Source organism: Culex quinquefasciatus, chromosome 2, assembly GCF_015732765.1.
Source record: "Culex quinquefasciatus strain JHB chromosome 2, VPISU_Cqui_1.0_pri_paternal, whole genome shotgun sequence".
In the NCBI taxonomy this organism is placed as follows: Eukaryota; Metazoa; Arthropoda; class Insecta; order Diptera; family Culicidae; genus Culex; species Culex quinquefasciatus.
Window position 1 is genome coordinate 37,566,730 of NC_051862.1, and position 18,590 is coordinate 37,585,319.

The following is an 18,590-nucleotide window of genomic DNA, read 5'->3' on the forward strand; positions in this document are numbered from 1 at the left end:
ATCATTTGTTTATTACATGACTAAATCGGCAACAAACAACGCCACTTTACCGTACAATAACCGATTAAAGGGACGTTCGACCAGCTGGGACGAGATGACCTATTTGACCATAATCAACACACACCACAACGTAATGACGTTTAAAAAAATCAGTCACCGCAAAAAAGATTGACCTCAACCTCACCGAGTTCACACACAATCACCAACACTTTGCATTCGCTTCGTCGTCACCTCTTCACACCACTTCATCAGTCACTTATTTTGCATTTTAAGTGTGTGAGTCTATTAGCCAAAGTGAGAGACGCAAGGCAAGTTGAGTTATCTAACAAATAAAAGCAAAAGTACACTAATTTTCTTTTATTCACGATTACCTCAACTGGCTCTGCGCAAAAATAATCATCTGTTGAGAGAGGCAAATGAGACAGAAGAGAAATAAAAAAAAAACGCTTGAAAGAAAACATAATTAGAATATGAATAATGAACACGTAAGTTTTATATTCACAGACTCGAAAAAAAACCAGTGAGAGGTTGACGAATTAAATGAGAAGTGAGCAAGCAAAAAAAGTCAAAGTAGTTATGTCACAGACATAACCGGAATGGCGTAGACTACGTAAAGTTTTGATATGTGAATCATTTCTTAATTTTGATGAATTAGCTAGACACTTGAAATACATTAACGGAATAAGATCGTGAATGCGATCGGTAAATTCAGTCGGACCGTGTACGTACCGGTTGTTGAAACAGAATTTATATACGATTCGAATTGACTTTTACTAGAAAGAGATGGCAAATCTAATGCGAACAAAACCGCAGCCACCATGTAAACATACTTTGAATGTGTTGATAAATCTTTGACTAGACAACATCGAATGGAGGAAGGAAAGAGAAGAACGAAAAACGATTTGTTCGCGAACCGAGTGAATGTTTGGTAGCAGAATGAGGGGGGGAGGGCAGCCTCAGAAAGCTGTGCAATCCGTCACCCCCGAAGTAAATCGTGTCAATTCAATTAGAGGGAAGGAAGATATAAGCGTTTGACGGATGACGCAGTATTCCAGGGCCTTCGGCCCGGGTTTTTAGGAGTTGGGGGCGAGAGCAGCCTCAGAAAGCTGTGCAGACTGTCTCCCCCCGAAAACCAAAATTTGTTCCTGAAATTTAAACTGTAATTATTCATTGCGCTCCCGGGTGGGACGAGGGATGGGAAGTGAGGGAACTCCGAAGATTTGGAAAGTTTTACAACTAGAATTTGGAAGTTTCACAACCACGGCTTGACCCACGAGAGGCAACTTTTCGGCGAGAAGGAGCAAGCGCGCGCCCCATCTTGTTGCTGCCTCGTCCCGGGTGGGACGATCCAAACGGTCCGGCCATCGAGAGGCAACTGGCTGACGGTGACGACGAGAAGGCGATGCGCACTTCTTTTGCAGTTCTGGTCCCTCTCTCTCCTCCTGCTGCTGCTGCTCTGGGCTGAGCTTTCCTGCTGCTGCTGCCGGTCCGACGTCTGAGACGTGAATGATAGAATGGGCTGAGCGCGCGTTCTTATATATGATTCCGGTCTGCTACTTCCCCTCCTTTTTCGCGACCGACACTCGGTCGCGTTGCTCGGATGATTTTCCCCTCAAAATAGGTACTTGACATTCCCGTCCGTGAGTGGGAAGCGCTCATTTTGCTTGCAAAATCTCTGCTTTTTGAAAACATTTTAAAACATTCAATTGTTTCAATAGTAAAACTATTTTGCCAACAATGAAAGTTTTATAGCAAATTGCTGAATAATTTTCGAATCGAATGGAACCAAAATCGTGCCGATTCGATTTGAGGGAAGGAAGATATAAGCGATTGACGGATGACGCAATATTCCAGGGCCTTCGGCCCGGGTTTTTTGAAATGACACCCCAGTACCTTCGACAAAGACGTAAGTCTACGTCAAAAAAGTAAATAAAAAATAAAAATCCATCATCATCACACAAAACACTATCAGCTGCCGAGGGCCCCGAAAACGTGTGCCGTTTCGCACCTCTGAGATTTTTTCTGAGTTTGACGTTTGTTTGCCGGCTGGCGAGCCGTGGTCGTGACTTTACGACTTGACTAGGCCTTTGTGGTTTTAATCTACGTGCTCATTTGTTTATTGGGCAAGGGGATTTGTTTGTTTTACTGGTTATGTTTAATTTGTTTTGCGTGATATTATAGTTTGAAACCTTTCTAGTCAAATTTGTCATGATTTTTTCGAATTTTTTTGAGAACATTGATTTTTAATAACTATTTCAAAATAAATGCCTCAACGTTTTAGTATTTAATTATATGCAATTTATAAACTGAAAAAATGCTGATTTTTTTATTATCTTTTTTCGCTAAAAAAACTTTGTTTTAACTATTTTTAATTTTTGTTTTATTTAAATTTTTTCCGCTGATGAATAAATTTAAAAAAATGTTGTGTTTGGAAAAAAAACAAAAGAAATTTTAGTTAAAAAAATAAAAATCAATTTGCAATGATAAAGTACTTTACCGATTTTTTGATCAAGTGCACTGTTTTTCGATGTCATGGACACTTTTAAAAAAAGACTAACATTTTAAATGGGCGTAATAAGCTTGATTTTAAAATTTGCAAAACAATTTTTTTTTCGGGAAGACATAAAATTTCACAAATGTTTCATTCTTCATTATTCTAACTTGGACCATAAGTGGCTGAGATATTGGCATTTGAAAATGTGGGAATGATGAGATTTAAAAAACTTCAATTTACTTGATTTTTTTCGCTGTATTTCAGCAACCGATCTTCAATGTCTCTTAGGAAAATTTATTGGAAATTTTGTCAAGCTTTCGAAAAAAAAAATCAGGAGTTGACAACATCGACAATAATTTTAAAAATCGGAAAACGGGAATTTGTTACTTAAAATTAACTTTAAGTGGCTATATCCTTAAAGTACTTTTAGATTGCCAATTTGAGTTTACATTAGTAAACCAAAATTTTAAACTAAAATGTATTTATTTCCAAAAAAAAATCTTAACCTGGCGGCAACTTTTTTCCATTTATATGTTTTAGGGGCCAAAAACTGCAACTTTTGAGCCATAGAGAACACAAATTGCGGTTTTTGTCCCCTAAAACATATTAATAGTTTTAAAAATTAAAAATGCGGAATTTGGGAAATTGTTTTTTTTTTTTTTTGTAAATAAAAATTTACACGGAACACGGAAAAAATTGCCGACCTTTAAGGTATTTTTTCCGTGTACATTTTTTTTTTTGAATAGTCCTCATCAATACCTATAACTTTGCCCAAGACACCAATTCGATCACAAAATTCCTTCTCAAAATACAGATTCTCGAAAATTCACCTGCCCATTTTGTATGACAAGCCCGCAAAATTTTAGGGAAAATTGCATAGAAAAACTAATGGAAGCAAATCGCTACGAAATCAGCCGATTTCGACCATAGTGACTTTGTGACGGCCTTAATTTTTATGCGTTTGAGGGGATTGAAAAATGCATCTTATTTAAGGCACAAAAAGTTGAATTACTGAATTTCCTTTTTTCAATTTAAATTTTTGTTTATAAATTGAACTATACGACGAATTTTTAAAAATTGAAAAAAAAAATCAAAAGTATTGTCAAACTAAAAATTAAAATACTTATTTACAAAATACTTAGACATGACTGTAATACAGAACAAAACAATAATGTTTTTTTTTTTAATTTAGTTACAATTTTATTTTCGATTTTTTCGAAAATGTACATCTTTGATACCAGTTTTGCACCTTCCAAACTTTTGCAGTGAAAATGCATTTAAAAAAACGTACAAAAAACAATTAAAGAAAAAAATCAATTACCATCAAATTGTAATTTATAACGTACTTTTGTGCTCAAGTTTGAGATAATAAATTTGTAAAAAAAAATCAAAAAAGTGAAATTATTGTCAAACCAAATTTCAAAATTCTTCTATAGTTGCACCGTTTTCACACTATGAGGATTTTTTTTCCAAAAATGTTAATTATTAATTACATTTCCTTGGAAAAATCATTCTTAAAATCTCAGAATTTTTTTCTTCATTTATCTTTGTTTGACTTTGTTTATCAGACTGCTTTATTCAAAGTTTACATTTTTGGAAAAAAAGTTTTCCACAGTTCATCGAATTAGCGCTCACTTTTAAATTTGCGATATCTTGGAACATTTAGTTTAATTTTCAATGTAAAAAATTAAGCATTAGTGCAATATACTGTTATATCAAATAAAAATTATTTTGAATAAATAATTACAAATCAAGCGTAATTTATTTTTTCATGGCTTTTGAAAGATTATTTTTGATTCAAAATTTTGAAATAATTTAAAAAATATTTTTTTTTTACAGAATTTCATTCTTAAAAATGAAAATCTATCCAAACCGTGAAATTTTCACAGATTCTACAAAAAAAAAAGAAAAAAAGTTAAAAAGTAAGGGGTGTTTTCCTTCAAGCAGAAACTTTAATTTAAATTTAAGAAAAAATAAATTTCCAAACATAACCTAAAAACTGCCCAATTTATCAAAAAATAAAAAAAAAATAAAAAAAATAGTCGTTATCGATGGCAAATCAGATTTTTCATCTTGTTTTTATCTTTCATATCGTCAGATTGGGGTTTTAAGGATCATTCAAATAAGCCTCAGAATTTGAAGATCTGGAAACCCTGTCAAAAAAAAATCATCATTTAAAAAATCATAGTTTCTCGACCGGATTTTAAACTATCATGAACTTTGGCACAAAAAATGCCTTTTTAGGTTCCCCCAATCAAAAAGCTTCGAAAATTAAAAAAAAAAAGTTTTGGAATTTCAACTTTAGGTGACTAAAAGTCTAATAAAATAAACAGGATTCTTTTCCTAGAAGCTTTTTTTTAAGTCTTATCATCAGTAAGGCTGTTGCAAATATTTTTCAAAGTTTATGTCCCCCCTTTCAAAGTTGGCCTGAAAAATCAGGGGGCAAAAAAAAATCACCAGTTAAAATGCATTTTCCCGCGTTGATAATCATATTTAGCATGTTTGAACTCCTTTGAAAACATTTGGAATTTTCATGAAATACCAATGTACAGTCCCACAAAAAAAAAATATTTTTTTGGGGAAAAAAAAATCCGTCAATGCCTCGAAATTTTCAAAACTAATGATTGGAAAGCAATTGTACGCCTGTTAAAAGCATTTTTAAACACTTTTTCATCCAAATGTTGAAACCTATGCTTGTAATTTCAATTTTTATATTTTTATTTTTTGCCCATCCCCCTATCGACTTTGGTCAGAGCCAAGGGACATAAACTTTGAAAAATATTTGCAACGGCCTAATCAAACTTAAAAAAAATCGAAAATGAAAGAATTTACTTGAAAATGTACCGGCTTTATTTTGAAATTAGAGAACTTGCGAATTGGAATTTACATTGAAAACGTTATTTAATCGAATGTTAAGTGATTGGTGGCGTCGACTACCTTTTTTCTCCAATAAATCAATAATAAATCTTGACATGTACTGTTAATTCAATTTCAGGAACTCCAACATTAGACAGGGTTTCCAGATCTTCAAATTATGCGGCTTATCGGAATGATCCTTAAAACCCCAAGCTGACGATGTGAAAGATAAAAGCAACATTTTCATTAAAACATCTCAGAATTGGCTTTGAAAAATATTTTTTAACACGCAGATCTTTATAAAAAAACTGATATGATTATAAAGCCGTTTCAAAAAGTGTCAGTCAAAATTGATTTGAAATTAATTATTTTAAATTACAAGCAAAGAAAAGCCAAAAGGCTTTAATCAAACACATGGTTGACCCCAATTTCCCACCCCTTTGTTTGCGCTCGCGTGTTTTTGACGCATTTTTCACCACCACCACCAAACCAAAGCAAAACCGCGCACAAGTTTCACGCACCTCCACGCTCAACGGTCCAGGAAATTAACTAAAATAACAATCAAATTTGTGATTCCAATGAACAGCCAGCCAAAGTCTTGAGCTGCGCCGGGGCTATCGTTTATTAGTAATCTAAAGTGCAATCGGATCGGATCAAAGCGAGATTCCCAAAGTCATTCCCAGACGCGTTGTTTTGCTGGCATGAGGTTCTTGATTTGAAATTCTAATTGGCTTATTTACGGTGGCTGGTGGTTGTGGAGGAAGATGCTTCTTGAAGAGGGGTAGCTCCCGGAATATTTCTGAAACCACGGAGTGTTGACGAACATGGCAAGGCTGGCTCTGGTTGGTTGGACGCGGGTTTTATAGCTGCTGATATGCGAACCAGCTGGGGGATTTAATTAGCTGCCAGATTATGAGCAAGGTGTGGATTTTAAGAAGTTGATATGATAAAAGTTATGCATATTCTGTTTGGGTAGGTTTGAAGTGGTGGGAAAAAGTTGAAATTCTTGAGAAATGTTGTTTGGAATTCAATTAAATTGGTTTCTTATCACTTTACAGACAAAAGCTTTGATATTCAATCCTTGCATTCTTTGTTATTTATATATAATTAAATATTATGATAAGGTATGATTATTTTGCTCACAACTAAAAACCTAAACGAGCTATTATTCATAACTTGAGCCACAAAGTAATGAAACAATAAAGTACTTAAACTCTCGTAATGTGGGGACGACCCGATTCATCTACTTGGCGCCGACAAATTGTCCCATAAACCAGTCCGGGCCACCCCGCGGCACGGGTCACAATCTTCAAGTGGAAATCAATTCCACTTGAATTTTACGCAAACTCCGTTAACTTTTACTACCCACTCACTAAAAACAACTCATTTCACCCGGCGGTAATTGTACCCCGATAAGTCGGACCCAACTCTGATGCATAATGCAGTTATTACACCGGAGTCACCCAAAAATGCCATGATGGATGGTCATTTGTCTCCGGCTTTATGGTCATACTTGGATTTCTCGGGGGGCTGAGATAAGTCAGTCCAACGACTTCCAGTTATGACGGCTGTGAACATTCCGAACGACACTTTTTCGGCTAAACGAAGTTCCGAACAAAGGTAAACAATCCAACCTCTTCACCCTCCTTCTCCTCCTCAAAATTTTAACTAGTCCGACCAGTTATAGGCTAATCTTGGCGGTTGGTTGTGCGAAAGTGTAAATTAATTACTCGGTTTTATGGTGAAGAGCGCGGTGGCAATAACAACCAACAAAACCAACCTGGATAACTTTGTTTTTATTGTCTTGGGCGCGCAGGTTTTGTCGCGCAAAATTTTCAACAATGCTGGGGGTCTCTTTGGTTCGTTTCCGGCAAGGTGGTTTAAGCCTTTTACGATTGGGGGGACTTTTCCTGAGGTGTAGAAGACGAAATGATGGTTAGGGTGGTGAAATAAACTAAACAGACGAAATCAGCTTTGCAAGACCATTGTTGAAAAAAGATTCGCTAATCACTCACAGACAAAAAAAAGTGGAGAATTTTTGAAAAAAATAAAAATAAAAAACTTAAGTTTAAAGAATTATCATTATGAATCACAATGAAAATCGAACAAATATTAGCACACATAAGATTTGAAATTGAGAATATAGCAATTCTCTACGCAATTTTATTTGTAAGGGCCTTTCTTATGCCCAAAGAAGCCATTTTGTGTCATTGGTTCACCAAAACAAGTCTCCATACAATTTTGGCAGCTGTCTATACAAAAATGGTAAGCAAATATTCAAAAATATGGGGAAGAATTTTCTGATCGATTTGGTGTCTTCGGCAAAATTGAGGGAATTAAAAAAAGAAAAAAGATTTTTAAGCAACTTAAAAGCACCATTTTTTTAATCTGATTATTTTTCAATTATGGTTTTTTAATTACCGGTTTTTAAAGCAACTTATGAAAAACATTTTCTGAAATCAGAATATTTTTTAATTATGATTTTTAAATTATGTTTTCAGGAAACTAAAACCCGCAACAGCCATAGAAATACGCAAAAATTATACCGCCGAATAATATTTTTTGGAAAAAATGGGTTTTAGAAAAAAAAAATAGAAGACTTAGTCGATTTTTTTGACAACAGTTTCAAATGTAAAATCAAATTTGCAATCGAAAGGTACTTCACAGATTTGTTTAATAAATTGTATCGTTTCCATGATATGGCCTTTGATGTACCTATGTTAAAAACTAGAAAATTGAAGTTTTTTAAGAAACATTGAAGATTGGTCCTCTGAGAGCTAAGGTACAGCGGTTAAAAGAAAAACAAACAGCAATATTGATGTATTCAAAATCTCACCCAACCCGACCCAAATTTTCTAATGCCAATATCTCAGAAACTAATGGTTCAATTTTAAATAATAACGAATTAAATATGTGTGACATTTTCTGATCCTTTTCGAAAAAAATATTTTGAAAATTTTAAATTATGGAATAAAGACTAACATTTTAAATGGGCTAAATATTCAACATTCCTTTCTTTTGAAATGATAGACCTGATTTCTAAATTTTTAAAGCCTTTTTAATCTATTTATAGGAAGAATTGCTCAAGACGGAAATAGGCTAAATAAAAAATAGTTGAAAAGTTTTTTATATACCTTAAACAAAAATTACTTCATTAAAAAAAACTAGGAGGTAAGTTTAATTTATTTTTAAGCAAAAAAAAATTATTTTTGATTTTTCAAACAGTGTTATTTTTGATAAAATTGTTATCAAATAGAAAAGTAATACAAATTTTAAAAAGTGATTTTTAGTGTGTGATCGAGTGTGATCGAAAAATAAAAAAAAATATAAAAATTTAAATAACAGGCCATAGTCTTCACATTTAAATGAAAAAAAAGTGTTTTAAAATGCATTTTACACTAGTTCAGTTGTTTTGCAATCTCTAGTTTTCAAAAAATCAAAGATCTGACAAAAATAAAAATTGTATCGAAAAAAAAGATTTTGCATCGAAAATTTTCAAAAAAATTTAAGATTTTTTAATAAACCCAAACATGCTAAAAATGATTTTAAACGCAGAAGAATGTATTTTAATTTGATTTCAGCACTTGAATTTTCATCGAAATTTTGAAGTTTATTGTAAAAATATTTTTTTTGCCCCCTGATTTTTCGGGCCAATTTTGAAGGGGGGGGGGGGGGGGTGACAAAAACTTTTAAAAATATTTGTACCAGCTTTATATAAAAAAACATCTTTTGAGCCATAGTGCATGATGGAGGAAACATGAATGAAAAAATTGTAAATTTAGAAAAATATCAAAATATGGACATTTTTTTTTCAAGTACTGAGCAGTTCTCTAGGATTTCGGTCATTCGATTTTTTTTGTTTTTTTTAATCCGACTGAAACTTTTTTGGTGCCTTCGGTATGCCCAAAGAAGCCATTTTGCATCATTAGTTTGTCCATATAATTTTCCATACAAATTTGGCAGCTGTCCATACAAAAATGATGTATGAAAATTCAAAATCTGTATCTTTTGAAGGAATTTTTGATCGATTTGGTGTCTTCGGCAAAGTTGTAGGTATGGATACGGACTACACTAGAAAAAAATACACGGTAAAAAAATTTGGTGATTTTTTTTTAACTTTTGTCACTAAAACTTGATTTACAAAAAACACTATTTTTAATTTTTTTTTTTTGATATGTTTTAGAGGACATAAAATGCCAACTTTTCAGAAATTTCAGGTTGTGCAAAAATCATTGACCGAGTTATGAATTTTTTAATCAATACTGATTTTTTCAAAAAATCGAAATTTTGGTCGTAAAATTTTTCAACTTCATTTTTCGATGTAAAATTAAATTTGCAATCAAAAAGTACTTTAGTGAAATTTTGATAAAGTGCACCGTTTTCAAGTTATAGCCATATTTAAGTGACTTTTGAAAATAGTCGCAGTTTTTCATTTTTTAAAATTAGTGCACATGTTTGCCCAGTTTTGAAAAAAATATTTTTGAAAATCTGAGAAAATTCTCTATATTTTGCTTATTCGGACTTTGTTGATACGACCTTTAGTTGCTGAGATATTGCAATGCAAAGGTTTAAAAACAGGAAAATTGATGTTTTCTAAGTTTCACCCAAACAACCCACCATTTTCTATCGTCAATATCTTAGCAACTAATGGTCCGATTTTCAATGTTAATATATAAAACATTTGTGAAATTTTCCGATCTTTTCGAAAAAAATATTTTCAAAATTTTCAAATCAAGACTAACATTTCAAAAAGGCCAAACATTCAATATTACGCCCTTTTAAAATGTTAGTCTTGATTTGAAAATTTTGAAAATATTTTTTCGAAAAGATCGGAAAATTTCACAATTGTTTCATATATTAACATTGAAAATCGGACCATTAGTTGCTGAGATATTGACGATAGAAAATGGTGGGTTGTTTGGGTGAAACTTAGAAAACATCAATTTTCCTGTTTTTAAACCTTTGCATTGCAATATCTCAGCAACTAAAGGTCGTATCAACAAAGTCCGAATAAGCAAAATATAGAGAATTTTCTCAGCTTTTCAAAATACTTTGCACTAATTTTAAAAAAAAAACTGCGACTATTTTCAAAAAGTCACTTAAATATGGCTATAACTTGAAAACGGTGCACTTTATCAAAATTTCACTAAAGTACTTTTGATTGCAAATTTGATTTTACATCGAAAATGAAGTTGAAAATTTTACGACCAAAATTTCGATTTTTGAAAAATCAGTATTGATTAAAAATTCAAACTTCATTTTTTGCACAACCTGAAATTTCTGAAAAGTTGGCATTTTATGTCCTCTAAAACATATAAAAATAAAAAAATTAAAAATAGTGTTTTTTGTAAATCAAGTTTTAGTGATAAAAGTTAAATAAAAAATCACCAAATTTTTTTACCGTGTATTATTTTTCCAGTGTAGTCCGTATCCATACCTACAACTTTGCCGAAGACACCAAATCGATCAAAATTCCTTCAAAAGATACAGATTTTTGAATTTTCATACATCATTTTGTATGGACAGCTGCCAAATTTGTATGGAAAAATTGGACAAACTAATGATGAAAAATAGAAGACCCATTTCGTAGAGAATTGCTCTACTATGAGGTATAAATCTTCGTTTTTTTTTTTGTTTTTTTTTTTATTTAAAATAAAATATTTTTGAGAACATCTGAAAAAAAAATTCTGAAAGTAATTTAAAAATTTTGAAATCAAGCTTTTTTATTAAAGCTCTAAATCTCAATAATTTTCCTTTTTTTTCTTCATATTTTAGACCAAATAATATTTTTCTTTTGAAATATTTTTATTGAAAAGGATTAGAAAATTTTGCAAACTTTTCCATTTTTAACAATACAATTCAGACAAATAGCTCAAAATATCATTAGTTGTCGTAGAAAACCACTCTTCTTAAATGTTATCCATCCTTCAGTAAAAAAAACAATCACCCTAACCCACCTGATTTGCACGATTTCCTCAGGTGACGAGTCGTAAAGCTTACCGTCATCAAAATAGACTTCACCGTGAGAGACACTAACAAGCAAACAAACAAAAATTATGAGCAAACTTTTTCATTACCCAACTTAAACTATAAAAATGTTTATATTGTTCACACCGTACGGTGCTTGTGACCACCCACTGCACCGCACAAACAAACACCCAAACGCTCCTTTCACAATTATGTCAAATTTGTTAATTGATTGGCCGTTAAAAAAAGAGAGACGAACATCTTCTTGGGCGGTTTGTGTTGTGGAAATTGGAAAAACTTTTTCCCTGCTCTCAGCGCTGAGAAGTGAACCCTTTTTGAAGTACTTTTTGGGTCCGAAAGAAAAAAGTTTCGCAGATTCTTTTGGGTTTCTTGAAAAAACATAACCTTAAAAAAGGCGCAATCTTCTCGCAAGCTGTGTTAATTTGGAGTGTTGCCCATCGGAAGGAAGCGCACGAACCATGGCAACCTGGCAATTCCGGAAAGTACCAATTAGACGAGAATCCTTCCAGTTGATTGGCGATGGTCAATTTTAACCCTCATCTACCCCCGAGGGGGGTTCATTAGATCCTTTCGTTTGCTTTTTTATGGGGAAAATTTGGTTCGCCTTGGAGATTGAATTTTCTAATTGAGGTTATGTTTTTCTTTTCGAAGTATTTTTAAGGGTTATGTTAACTTATACAAAAAGTTAAGGGTTATCCAACTGCCAGCTGTTACACATCTCGAGTCTGGTGCAGAATTGTTGAGCTGGCAAAAGACAAACCGCCAACCAACCGGCAGTGCTAGCTGTCAAACCCTCTTCAATAATTTTTGCACCCCCGGAGAACGGCTGTGGTTCCTCCTCAGAATTCATTTGTGCGTCTGTGTGTCACAAATTGTCTTTTCCTGGAAGCTGTGCCAGCCGACGAAAAGGGGTTTTGGATTTCGGCCGGTTCCGGTTGACAGGCTAATAACAGTGTGATCATTTCATTATTATGTTTTTTTTTCCTCGGAAATCTCAACGATTTCGATTGAGATGTGTTGCTTTTGGGACGGAATGATGGCGGAGCTGGTCGGAGCCACGAAACGGAACCAGCCTCAATGGGATGCTTTCAGCTGTCGAAGGAAAGTATCGGTTTTCATCGGCGTCAAATTGGATCGAGTCTGATTTGGCCGATGATGTGTGAGGGTTTGCGATGGATCAGCCCTGTCAAAAAGTGAGAAGAAATCGAGAACAATCGGGGTGCATTGTTGGGCGAGATCAAATCTTAGGAGTATCGTGTGAGAAATCTGTAACTAATGATCAAATATGCTCAATCTGAGAAGTTCATCGGCACTTTCAGAATCTTCATGAAAAGAGCTTCGCTGAGCAATAACCGAGAGAAAAAAAATCCAAAGGGAGAATGAACCTCTCTTATCTCTTGATTTGATGTCACTCTTTCAAGAGGGTCAATGTGAGTAAACAATGTGTAAACAACCTCAAAACAACCATCTACAACATATTTTTACTCAGCAATCACTAATTTAAAAAAAAAAATGAGTCAAGTTAAACTGCTTTTGCTTTGCTTTTTTGAGTTCAGCAGCGATTTTTGTTTACGTGTTCTCACCGTCTCACTATCATCCAGGGTTGCGAGGTTGTCAGATAAATCTACACGGAGAAAAAAGAGTTCCTAAAATCGTGATCAGGCGTTCATGAAAATGGGAACCTCGAACAAAGTGTTCAAATCCAATGGTACGATTTTGAAAAACGTTCACGATTTTGGAAACTCTTTTTTCTCCGTGTAGGAATGCCAGATATTTCAAATGTCAGTCAGAATAAAGATTAATCATTACCTTGTAACCATATATAGAACGATCATGGGCGATCATCAATTTCCCCTAACTGAGCGAGCGCCAACTGTGTGAGGTGGCGAGCACGGGAACTAAAAATTTAAAAAATAGACCTACTCTGCAACTCCCGTAGACGATGATTGCGGGATCGATTAACCTTTCGAAACTCTCTCAAATTTGCCTTAACGCCTAGCAACAAGGGCCCTATGCGAGAGGACCTTGGCCTTGGCCAATCAGTGCCGGCCACGCATGAGCCACTTTTCGCGGTCAAGGTTTCGAGCTAGCGTAGTCAAGGTCTCTCTGCCATTTGCTCCGAGATCGTGCGCTAGCGAAGATCGCAAGCATTAGGGAAGTGTTCGAGTTGCTAATTTTTAGAAGCTACCAAGTGAGTTTGCCGTACGAATTGTACCCGCGTGTGTCAAGTGAATTGCGTTTGGAAGTGAGTAGGAGGCTACTCCAGATCAACTGCTAGGATAACTAATTTAGATCGATTTATTACCTCTTGCAAATTAGGCCAATTTTCCATACTGAGTGCTTTTCCGCCCTCCGCGGGCGTGCTGTGTCAAAGCAGACCAAAGGTAAATTTCTACGCTAGTTTAGGCCCAGTGATCTAAGGTTTCTCGTTTTCGCCTGTAGAACCTTCACAGGCGAAGGTTCTTTTGCTAGGTTTTTCTTCCCGTTGGCACCCGCGACCGTTCCACAACGCGGTGCCGCACCGTGAAGCAAGCACCACGCCATCGCGTGCTTCACACCGGAGCAGCCCAAGCCAGCTAGCACAGCGAACGAACCGTGCCTATCCGCCAGGGTCCGCCGAGAGTCCGTAGGAGGCCATACCAACCCCTCCGAGCCACAGGACGCGATCGTCGACGAGAACCAGCCGTGCTGGTCCGCTGAGCCGTTCCCACGGCCACGTGGTGTCGTCCGTAGAGGTCCTCGTTTACGACCTTGAGTCACAGGACCACCATCGACGTTCGTCAGCATCCGACCCATCCGGCGTCCGACCCGTGACACGTGGTTTCCAACTGTAGCTCGAAGCACGAGTCTGTAGCGTGCCCGCCAAAGCACGTGAGCCATTGGATCCAGCCGTTTCAAGCCAGCTGCGCTGGTCAATAACCCGACATCGATCGGCAGGTGAGTGCTCCGTAGGGGACGAGCCAAAAACCCCGAGCCAGTGGACTTCACCGACGCCTGGAAGTGCTATCTCGAGTACCACGTGTCCCGCGAAGTCGCCACTCCGTGGCGAGTTGTATCACCCGTGTAGGAAACCCCTATACGCGCAGCGCCCGTACCAGGCGGCCCCAGAGCCCGCCCAGAAGCAGCAGCAACAGAGCAGCACCCGCGCAGCGTTCGTACCAGGCGGCCCGAGAGCCCGCCCAGCAACAGCAGCGGTACCGTGAGTTATCAGCAGCAGCAGCAGCAGCAGAAGCAGCAGAGCAACGTGTCCGTAGCGTGCCCGCCAACGCACGTGAGCCAGAGGACCCAGTCGTTCACGCCAGCCCAGCTGGCCAACTTCCGATCGAGAATCGGACAGGCGTGCGAGTCCGTAGAGGACGCGCCGAATCCTTGAGCCAGTGGACCGCGCCGGCGACTGAGTGTGCAGCAACATAAAACAGCCTTAGGCTGTAGCAGGTCAGATTAGGTTTAAGAGAGCTCTCTATCCCCTCACACACGTGCACGTGCCCCTAAATTGTAAAACCTGCCCCCCCCCAGAGAATAAACGAGTGGATGCAAAGTTTATATCTCCTTGTGACTCTTTTGCGAAACGCACCTTCAAAGAACACTTGGTATTTGAGTCCCTTTTCTATCCCTAGTTCCGTTTCCGTTGACGCGCTTTTAATAAGTGGTTCCCACTTGACCTGCCCTGAGAAGCTAAGCCGGGTTCTCAAAGCAACACGCCCTTTCGCAGTGTGGCCCCAAGCCACACTGGCGCTTAAGCGAGAGGGTTTCAAAAGGGTGGTCTTTTCCGGATCGTTGGTTGGCGGAAACAGTTGTGGTGGTGGGTCAAAAAAATCAAATTTTGGTTCCGTGTCCCTCACCTCACCAGTCGCTAATCGCATCCCCCCAAAAGAACTGTTACAACCTGTGCCACATTTTGACAGATTTTACATTTTCTGCCAATTTGGAACATCTTTTTTTTAATGAACGAAGTTTACTGAAAATCGAAATGAAAAATGGTAATGAAAATGGATATTCAACCCATTTAAGGATGTACATTAATTCATTTTTTCCCTTCCTTTTCCCGTCCATAATTTTAAAATATTCGTCTGCCAGATTTTTCCAGGTTTTATTCGGTACTTGGCCAGATTTTTCAATTTTGACCTGGCAACCCTGCAATCATCAAAGAGAAAAGTTCGTTAGTTGAACATTTAATGTCATTTTAAAACAATCAGATTAAATTGAATTGAAAGTTACATAAAAAATAACCTAAGTGGTTGGTGCCTTTCTCACTCTTTAACAAAAATTGGTGATTCGATGGGTTTGGACACAAATGTCATCTAGTTTTTCTTCAAATCCGCCAAAAAAGTACACAAATATCACATAAGTGGTCATAACTCGAAACAGGGTTGCCAGATCTTCAATGTACTAGACTCGTTGGAAGGGTCTTGCGATTACCTAACCAACGATATATAACATATTTGAATCAATTTCCAGTCACTTATCCAATATCCGGATAAATACAAAAACACATTTTGCCTTCCTCACTGAGGTAAGGCTATAATCCTGCTCTGAAAATGAACTTTTTATAAAAAGCTCCTAGACCCACCTTCATGTATACACATCGACTCAGAATCGAAAACTGAACAAATGTCTGTGTGTGTGTATGTGTATGTGTGTGTGTATGTGTGTGTGTATGTATGTATGTGACCAAAATTCTCACTGAGTTTTCTCAGCACTGGCTGAACCGATTTTGATCGAACCAGTTGCATTCGACTTGGTTTAAGGTCCCATACATCGCTATTGAATTGTTTGAAGTTTCGATAAGTAGTTCAAAAGTTATGTATAAAAACGTGTTTTCGCAAATATCCGGATCTCAATTATTTGCACGTAAACGATGTCCGGATCCATCATCCGACCCATCGTTGGTTAGGTAATTGAAAGGCCTTTCTAAAGAGTCCAAAATATTGAAGATCTGGCAACCCTGTCTCGAGTTATGACCACTTTAGTGATATTTATGTACTTTTTTAAAGCCGGATCTCACCTAAATGTATGTAAACTATGTCCGGATCCATCATCCTACCCATCGTTGGTTAGGTAATTGAAAGGCCTTTCCAATGAATCCAAAACATTGAAGATCTGGCAACCCTGTCTCGAGTTATTACCACATGAGTTACATCTGTGTTTTTTTTCTGGAACTAAAAAAACTGAAATGTGTGTCCAAACCACTCATATTACCCATTTTTGGTAAAAAGTGAGGAAGGCATTAACCACATAGGTGGATTAGGTTAGTATTTATACATAACTTTTGAACTACATATCGAAACTTTATAAAAAATAATAGGTACGTATGGGACCTTAAACCAAATCGAATGCAACTGGTGTGACCAAAATCGGTTCAGCCAGTGCTGAGAAAACTCGGTGAGAATTTTCGTCACATACACACACACAGACATTTGTTCAGTTTTCGATTCTGAGTCGATAGGTATGCATGAAGGTGGGTCTACGAGCTTTCTATGAAAAGTTCATTTTTAGAGCAGGATTATAGCCTTACCTCAGTGAGGAAGGCAAAATACTCGATTGAAAAAAAAGGATAGGCTTGAAATGTTCATTAAATTTTGTCAACTCTTAAATGTGTGTGACTAAAATCAACTTGAAAAATTAATGCTCAAAATTTGCTTTGTGATCCCATCCAGCATAAGTGTTCCTTAATTTATCATCATATTATGTGACATTTATCAACCTTTCGACCATCTCCAGCCATTTGAACATGGACCACATCCCAGGAAATTGAGTTGTGTGTGTTCGGCGGCGTTAATGGCCCAACAATATATCACTGCCCTTAAACCAGCAACATCAACCGAACACAACAAAGTGGTTTCTGACAAAATAACGACCAACTTTGTACATTACGATTGCTCCACACTCCGCCGCCGCGTTCCCTCCAAAATTTGATTGCGCGCGCGCTGGCATGTTCTCTAATTTCACGGAACACATGCTGACATGTTACGACTTCTAATTAGCACTACATGGAACTCACACAAATAACCTCGAAAACAAAAAAAAACCCAAAAATGAAGACTTAAGAGTATCATGGCACCGGGGATCACAAACATAAGTCAACATTAGCAGCAGAAACAAAAAAAAGGTTAAAGAAAAGAACACAGCATGAAACCTAACCTCAAAGTCGACTTTTCTCAGAAACTGGCCGCCATCAAACGCCAAGTGACGCGCACTTGACATAGTTCTCAAAACGAGTGTGTTTACTTTAAGAGTGTGATTTCCATCCTTCAGTTTGGTAAGACTGGCGCGAGGGGTCCATCCGTAGAGTCAATAAAAAACAAATTATTTCGAGCGGAACATTTCAGTAGAGCCAAAATGGGTACTCATCAAAAAATATTCTCTCTTTAGCAAGATATCGCTGAAATGAAAGATAAATGATTAAGTTTTGAGATCTTCTTTAAAAAATCTCACTAATACAATCACGTTAATTTTTGTAAACAATCAAAATTGACAGTGCTTTTGTAAACAAAAAAATCTTATGGGCCCTTTCAAATTGTTACCCTCCAATTGACGTAGGTCAATCTTGAGCCGCCAAGAACGCCAAAGTCGATGATTTTGAAACATCAAACCATCTGTCAAAGTTAGGGATCGCCGAAAAAAAACTAGTTTTAGGTCGAACTTTTTTGTTTTCGTCTCCTAACCTTTTTTTATGCATGTGCCCCGCTCTAATTGAGGCCATATGTTAGTCATCTTGAGGAGGGCACCCCCCTTTCGGGAGGGCGCGTGACCGCCCAGCTACCAAGAAACATCAGCATAAAGGGCGCACGCGGAGTTTGAATTATATGTTGCGAAAGGTTGGTTTTCACTTTTGCTCGCGTTTTTATGAGTTACAGATGTGTGATGAGCGCGCGCGTTGACGGTTGGAATTGGGAGCGAAGTTGCTCTTTTTTTGTTTGTGCGCGATTAAAATCGTTTCAGAAATATTGTGCCTTTCAACAGCTCGTAATAAGCTGATGTATGGTGTCGCTATTAACTCTTCTCGATTTTTTTGAGAGGATTTCAACAATATTAGGCCTTAACCAGATGTCGTGTTAGATGATAAATGTGTTGGAATTGATAAAAAATATTAAAAAGGTTAATTTTTTTCTACGAATTTCTGAATCGTGTATTTTTTTATTTTTTTAAAGATATATTTTTAAAGTGTCAGATATTTTTACTTAGCAAAGTAAAGATGGTAAATTTTCATGGTTTTTTTTGTTTTCAATACATATTTTTCTTTTCATTGTTT

At 36.5% G+C, this 18,590-nt stretch overlaps 1 protein-coding gene across 2 annotated transcripts in view; it reads right to left on the reverse strand.

Annotated features, from left to right (window-relative positions):
- The window catches only part of LOC6043155 (roundabout homolog 1), a 268,131-nt gene that overhangs the window by 187,571 nt on the left and 61,970 nt on the right, over positions 1-18,590 (reverse strand). The gene's annotated exons all lie outside the window — the stretch shown is intronic.